Genomic DNA, 8,151 nt, shown 5'->3' with positions numbered 1-8,151 from the left:
GGGAAAATTTCTGAGAATTCATAAAAATGGTGTGTGCGCATGTCTGAATGAGTGGCTGAGGGTAGGCGCCTTGCATGCGTGTGTTATGGGGAGGGAAGGACAATGGCACGAAACCAAGCACATGGAGAACAGACTAGATATATATATTAGATGTTTTAGAACATTATCCTTCCACTAGTAAATGGAGTAGTGTGGGTTAAAGCAAGTCCCAGTGAAAGCGTTCTGCCCAGAAACACAACTCAAAAGGTGAAGGTTGAGGATTTAAGAAAAGACATGGAGACTGAGTGGGAATTAAAACCTCATAAGCCCAGAAAACAACGAGTAAGATAAGAGAGTGATTAATATAAAAGTAAAATGAGTTAATGTATATTGGACATCTTTCAGATACCTGTGAAGTAAAAGAGCTATCAAATTGTAAGGTGTCATTGAACATTAGGAACTTTATCTTTATTCACCTGTTTTATGTGTTTCTTAATTAACAGAAAATATAAAATTTGCTACCCTGAAAAAAAATGACAACATTAGCTCTGAAAAGGAGTCCTGCCAATTTCTGCAACCTGTGCTCCGACTGTCTATTCCATCCACACATTAGGAATGAACAAGTAGCTCACTCAAGTAGTAGGAAGCTTCTTTTTCCAGCAGGATGGTTTGTATCACAAGTCATTTGGGGGAAGTTTTGACAAAATAAGTTATTTTGTAGGCTATAAGGTATGATACTGGGGAGTTTAAACATATTTTTCTTTTTTCTGGATAAAAGTACCATTCATATGATTTAGCTGATATTTTCCCCAAATTAGGAAGTATCCTAGACATGAATATTTGATATCGAATATGGTGATGTTGCCTGAATTCCCCTATATGTGATCTCCAGCTCTTTCTACAAACCACACCATTTCCCTTGAACAGCAGTTAACACTGATTTTTGTTGTTACTTAAACATTACTATCAGAAGAAGTATATTTTTTAAATACCTGGCTTTGAACAAATTCTCATTTTATATGTAATATCTACTGCTATCCAGAGTGGACTTAAAGCATAAAGAGTTTTTCTTTCAACTTCATTCCCAAGGGACATCTTTCCAAACATATTCATATACACAAATCACATTAAAATATATATAGCAAAGCATCCTCTAAGCAGTTCCAAATTTTTTAATATTTTATTTTCCCCAGGCTAACATCTGAGCTGCCATATGTTTTGAATTTTTTGAACTCATGGAGATTTTGTAGCAAGTCACAAACCTGCAGGGTCTGAAAGCACATGACTGCATCACTCCTCAGCCTTTTGGCTAAGATCAAGTGCAGTATTTGTTTTTATCAGTTTAAAGCACATAGCTGGAAAATCTCCAACATCAGAAATTAGGGGCTAATGATACATATGCAAATAGAAAAATGGATACAAATTAAATGCAAAGCTAAATGATTCTTTTCAAATCATACCAAAATTTTTTTTAATTTTCTATTATTACCCTAGCATCTAAACAAAAAAAAATTTTTAGACCTCAGTAACTTGTGATCAGAATGTCTCAGTTGATTTGTATTTCTTAATTGAGAAAGTTTCTCAGAAGATTCTTACCTATACTTTCATTTCTGGATACAAAAATGAATAAAATCTTAGGTTAAATAAATAATTCCAACTCCCTCATGATACTGAGAAATATAGTTATTGCTTTGCTTAAGATTTAAAAAAAAAAAAAAAAAAAACAGAAAAAAAAAAAAACCTCTCATTGGCAGAGCCAGCAAACTCAAATTTCTGTATACCCGGTCTCCTACTCTTTCCACAAGCCATAATCTTCCCATTGAACAAGACATAGCAGATAGCACTTGGAGTTTTGCATTTGGTTTATAAGGAATATTGACAATAAAGTGTTTTCAAAGGTGGGAAAATAGGAAAGTTAAAAAGCCTAGAACTTACACAATATGTTAAAAAAAAAAAAACTGGGGGATTGAGGAAGGGTATTATATAATACAGAGAAGAAAAGGCTAAAAAAAATTGGCCCTTTTCAAATATTTAAGGGACTGTTGTAGTAGAATAAATATTCTTTGCTTATGCTTGTATAGGTGTGGTTTCAGAAGGCTGAACCAGTACCGTTGAATTAGGGTTGTTATTGGGGGAGAAATAGATTTCAACTATGAAGAATTATACAAAAAAGATTTTCCTATATTTTTCTTATAAAATTTATTGATGAATAATTTAGGTATAATAAATTTTTTAAATATTTAAATATTTAAAAGGCACAATTTAATGAGTTCTAATAGTTATATATATCTGTGAAATCACCACCTTAACAAAAAAAAACACAGAACATTTCTAGGAACCGCCCCCCCGCCGCCAAATTCTTCATTTCCTTTACAGTCCATTGTTCCACCTGCCCTTGGCTGCAGGCAAACACTGATCTGCTTTTTATCACTACATAGTAGTTGTATTTTATATAAACAGAATCATATAGCATGTATTCTTTTGTGTCTCGTTTCTTTCATTTAGTCTAATGATTTTCAGATTTATCCCTATTGTTTTATATATGAGTAATTCATTCCTTTTGCTGAATATTATTCAATATAGTTTAGTATTATTGGGGAATACTATTCCATATATGAATAAAATACACTTTTTAATCCGTTCACTGGCTGATGGGCATTCAGGTTGTTTTCAGTTTGGAGTTATAGTGAATAACATTGCTATGAACATTTGTGTAGAAGTTTTTATATGGTCATATGTTTCCGTTTATTTTGGGCATGTACCTAGGAGTAGAATAACTAGATTACATGATAGGCATATGTTTACCTTAAGAAAGTTCCATATTGTTTTTCAAAGTAATTGTACAATTTTACATTCCTGCCAGCTGTGTTTGAGTTCCAGTTAATTCTGCTTTCCCAACACTTGCTCTGTCAGTCTTTTCCATTTCACCCTTTCTAATGGTTATAGTGGTATCTAATGACTAATAAAGTTGAGCTTTTTCATGTACTCAATATCTTTTATAAAATGTTATTGAGGTGTTTTCTTATTGCTGAGTTGAGGTCTTTATCTATTCTAAATACCAGTCAGTCCTTTGTCAAACACATGACAGAGTAATTTCTCCCATACTGTGGCCTGTCTTTTCATTTTCTTAATAGTGTCTTTCAAAGAGAAAATATTTCATGTTGATGAAATCTAATTCATAAATTTTTTTCTCTCATGATTCATTATTTTTGTGTCTTATTCTAAGAAATGTTTGCCTATGTCAAGTTGGGGAAGATTTGCACCTATTTTATTTTCCAGTACTTTTGCAGTTTTAGCTTATCTTTAGGTTTGTCATACATTTCAGTTAATTTTCCATGTTATGTGAGGTAAGAGTAGATGTTCTTTTTGTCTTTTTGTTCCCATATGGACATCCAGATTTTCCAGCAGTTTGTTGATTTCATTTTCCCATTGAATTATTTTGGCAACTTCGTTGAAAAATCAATCAGCCATATATGTGTGGTTCTATTTCTGGACTATAATTCTATTAATGTAAATATCTATATTTTATCTAATTTTTATTTTATACTCAAAGTGTATCTTCATATTTAGAGTACTTCTTTGTAGTCAGCAGGTGGTCACGTCTGCTTTTTAATCTATTCTGACAATTTTTGTTTCTTCACTGGAGAGTTTAGTCAATTTATATTTAATGTAATTATTGATAGGGTTGGGTTCAGTCTACTGTTTTATTAATTTTCTACTTCTCATCTCAGTTTTCATTTCTTCATTTTCCCTTTCCTGCCTTCTTTCAGATTATTAAATATTTCTTAGATTTTTATTTGAATCTCTTAGCTTTTTTTTTTTTTTTTTTTTTGAGATAGAGTTTTGCTCTGTTGCCCGGGCTGGAGTGCTGTGGTGTGATCTTGGCTCACTGCAACCTCCACCTCCTGGGTTCAAGAAATTCTCTGCCTCAGCCTCCCAAGTAGCTGGGATTACAAGCGCCTGCCATCACACCTGGCTAATTTTTGTATTTTAGTAGAAACAGAGTTTTGCCATCTTGTCCAGACTGGTCTTGAACTCCTGACCTCGTGATCGACCAGCCTCGGCCTCCCAAAGTGCTGGGATTACAGGCTTGAGCCACCGCACCTGGCCTCTCTTCGCTTTTTAATCATACCTTTTCACAGTTTTTAAAGTAGTTGCTTTAGGTATTGCAATATATATCCTTAAACTTTTCACAGTCTGCTTAGAGTTAATATAGTACTTCTTGTAGCAATCTAGGTCTATTTACACCCTTTCCTGCCATAATTTATGTTATAGATGTTCTATACATTACTTCTACATAATATTTTAAACCCCTCAAGGCAATGTTCTAATTTTTGCTTTTCAAAATTATATATATTTTAAAGAAATTAATAGAAAAAATAGTTTTCCACAGTTACCCATATATTTAGCATTTCTCATGCTTCTCATTTCTTCCTCCGTACCAGAAGCAATAATTTGGTATGTACAATATTTATGTACAATAAACTGCACCTATTTAAAAAATACAATTTAATGAATTATGATAGTTGTATATATCAGTGAAATCACTACCTTAATAAAAAATACAAACAGGACCTACTTTAAGTCTTGTATATTACTAAAATATTGGGTCCAGATATGTGATTTCCTTGAATACACCAAGACTTGTATAAAATGTTCTTTCTAGCCTTAGCCAAAACCAGAAAGTAAGATTATCTTTCAGTATCTTACTCTATATACTCTAAATCACAAAATCTCATATTCTGTAACTAACAAGGCTATACTTTCAGTGTGTTAATAGGAACTTTCAAACAAATTTTTAGGATTATTGCTTTATAAACTTACTACAAAAGGGAACTTCTGCTTTCATTTCTTTATAGTAACTATATCGCTCCCAACTTTCAATGTGTTTGTTTATTTATCATTAATAATTTGACTTAGAAAAGGAGGGAACAGAAAATCTTAAAGATATGGACTTCAAAATCTTAGTCATTTAAAAATAAGTCAAAATTGGGGATAAAAATTATCTGCAACTGTAATGTACAATGGTAGTTTCAAAAATCATAATTTTCAGAATTTGAGAATATTTTACAATAAATGGTGTATACAACTTTAGTATGAACAAAGTTCAACTATATATTGCTTTAATAATAGGTGTAAAATCATTTGAGTGATTCTGTTTAACTTTCTCTTTTCTTACTGGACAGCTACTGCCAAATATCCACCAACATCCATTTTTCTCATCTTTCATATAAATGAATTTATAACTGGGCTTATCTCACTAGGGACAGCATTTGTGACCCCAACTTGCAGTTCAGTGGAATAACACAACTGAGTTCCTGCCAATAAAATGTGATGAAAGTGAAGTGTGTCACTTCTGATTCAGACATTCAGATACATTCTCTTTCCCACCGGTGAGAACTCACAGTGACCCAGTTTTAACCATGCAGATGGCAGCAGTGCCCCAGGGATGACAGTACAACACAATGGATGAAACATGGGTCCTTAAATTAACACCATCAGAAGGGCTGTCTGCCAGCGTGGGACAATCACAGCAGACTATTACTTGGGTGGAACAAACCTTTACTTCTGATATAGTTTGGCTGTGTTCTCATCCAAAATCTCATTTTGAATTGTAATCCCCAAAACCCCCACTTGTCAAGGGCGGGACTAGGTGGAGATAATTGGATCATGGGTACAGTTTCCCTCATGCTGTTCTTCTGACGGTGAGTGAGTCTCAAACGATCCAATGGTTTTATAAGAATCTGGCATTTCCCCTGCCTGCACTCACTCCGTCCTGTCACCCTGTGAAGAAGGTGCCTGCTTCTCCTTTGCCTTCCGCCACGATTGTTAAATTTCCTGAATCCTCCTTAGCCATGTGAAACTGAGTCAATTAAGCCTCTCTCCTTTATAAATTACCCAACCTTGGGTATTTCTTTATAGCAGTGTGAGAGTGGACTAATACACCTTCCTTAAAAAAAACAAAAACAAAAAACTGAATTTATGTATGTGTCTTTGTTTCAGCAGGCTAGCCTTCTCCTAATACACCTTGAGTTCAGTCTCAGTTCTTCTAGGTGGTAATAAGGACAGGGAGAATAGTCAAAGCAGCAGATTCTACAATTCCATGTGCTTTCACACAGGGCACCAGAAGAATGTGCACCTGTCATTCCAAGTGTAAGATTCCTTCTAGGCAGCTATGTGAGTTGATTAGGCACAGAGACAATGTAGATACAAGTTATTGTCTACAGCAACTTTGACCAAGATTTACAGAAGAAATAACAGATATGCTTAATTCCCAATAGCTCTCTTACATGAGAAGACCAAAATTAACTGTCTTAAAATAATTCACATTTTTCACCTCTTGACCTTATTTTCTGAGACACAAACCCCATGCACTTATTCACAGTCCAAAGTAAAGCTAAGTGGTCAGGAACACCATTTTGAACAACTCCAGGAGGTGGCATTCACATCAGAGTCTAATTACTGTTTCCTACACATTTTTCTTTATTATAATTATTACCATTAAGGACAGTTTCCATTGTCAGGGATGTTGGGAAGTGGGTAAAAGCCTGAGGTTTTCCTCCGAGAATTTCACCCTTTTTTGGTGAAATATGTACTATATTCTTGACTTCCTTACTCTTGAGGGCAAAAGAATGCAAAATATTTTATAGTCCTGCCTGCCTTGTCTCTCTGTTTTGTTTACCTCTCCTTAAAGTCTCACTGACCTGTACAGTATCTCATGAATTCACTAACTTCCCAACAGTCTGCTTCAAATATTAATCTTCATATATTTCTTCCTCTAATACAAAAGAAGTTCCATCTCAATTTTTCTTCTAATTAATATCTCCCTCACAAAACCTCTTTCTCTCAAATCATGAAAGGCTGTTCCTTTTCCGACTTCTTTTTTAAATCTCTGAATGCAGCAGGATTCCTGACTAAGATGGCATTTTGTAACTCTTTCTGTTAGAATGCCCATTCCCTGGCAGCTCTTTGCTGAGCATTTCTCTAGTGACCTCATGGTCTGTCTTGGGTTCCAGATATGTCAGAGATATCTGGAGCCTCACTAAATGTGTTTGTTCTTCCTCTGCACAGGATTTACCACATTTCCCAGTCCCACTGTCTTTTACAGGATCAAGAGACTAATTCTTACTGTGTGATTAGAAGGGATGTGTCATCCCGGGGCCAAGGCGGTTAACAAATAGTGTGTCTTTTCCACTTTCTATTTGCTCCTTGGCTGTCCAGATAGAGAGGATCCAGGAGGAACTCAAGATCCTAGAAGACAGCAGAGTCGTGAGACAGAAAGAGCCTGAGTCCCTGAACCGTCAAGTGGAAAGCCACCTGTCAAACATCTCATTAGACTGTTAAGTGCAAGAAATAAACTATTGTTGTTTTAAGCCATTGAGATTTGGGAGCAGGGTGGTGAAGGGGAGGGGAGAACATTGTTACCACATTGTAGCTTCACCTACCCTAGTACACCATGTAATTTTTCTTCAGTTATACTTGAATATCTTCTAATTGGGATGTTAGAATAACAGTAAGGTATGAACTTAATTAAATCACACAAAAGATAAATTTTAAACACTTTTTCTGAAATGTTTAACTCTAATAATTTCTGCTACTAATTTTTCTTAATAAGTTGCTATTCAGGTTATAGTCACCAATGCCTTCTCACTAAGGAGAGAGATTTAGAGATTTGGATGGTCTTAATTCTTAAGCAAATGCTTTAATTGAGTTATAACACACCTACATACAGAAAAGTACAAAAATCCTAAGTATATAACTTCATGATTTTTTATGAAGTGAACACTCTTGTATTCCCATCCCATTCCACAATCAAGAAATAAAATAATCTCCCTCCAAATACGACTTCCATAAATTAATATTGCCTGTACTTGAACTTTAAATAAATTGAATCATATAATATGTACTCTTATGTTACAGCCTTCCTTTGCTCAATATTACCTTCATGCTTATGACTGTTTCATGTAGTAGATTTGTTGACTTTCATTGCTGTCTAGTGTTCCAATTTAAGAATAAACCAAATTTGTTTAAGCATTCTTTTGCTGATGGATATTTTGGTTGTTCCTGTTTGGGAGCTATTACAAGTAATGTTGCTGTGAACATCCATACACACGTTTCTTAGTGCATTTATGAATGTATCTCTGTTTGGTTTATACTGGGAGCAGAATCTCT

At 34.5% G+C, this 8,151-nt stretch overlaps 1 pseudogene; it reads left to right on the top strand.

The window, feature by feature from the left end:
• The first annotated feature begins 1,268 nt into the window (after window positions 1-1,268).
• Window positions 1,269-1,378, top strand: LOC114674724 (U2 spliceosomal RNA; annotated as a pseudogene).
• The last annotated feature ends 6,773 nt before the right edge of the window (window positions 1,379-8,151 follow it).

Source organism: Macaca mulatta, chromosome 1 (assembly GCF_049350105.2).
Source record: "Macaca mulatta isolate MMU2019108-1 chromosome 1, T2T-MMU8v2.0, whole genome shotgun sequence".
NCBI classification, from domain to species: Eukaryota; Metazoa; Chordata; class Mammalia; order Primates; family Cercopithecidae; genus Macaca; species Macaca mulatta.
The sequence above is the reverse complement of the archived record's forward strand: the minus strand, read 5'-3'. Positions and strand labels throughout refer to the sequence as shown.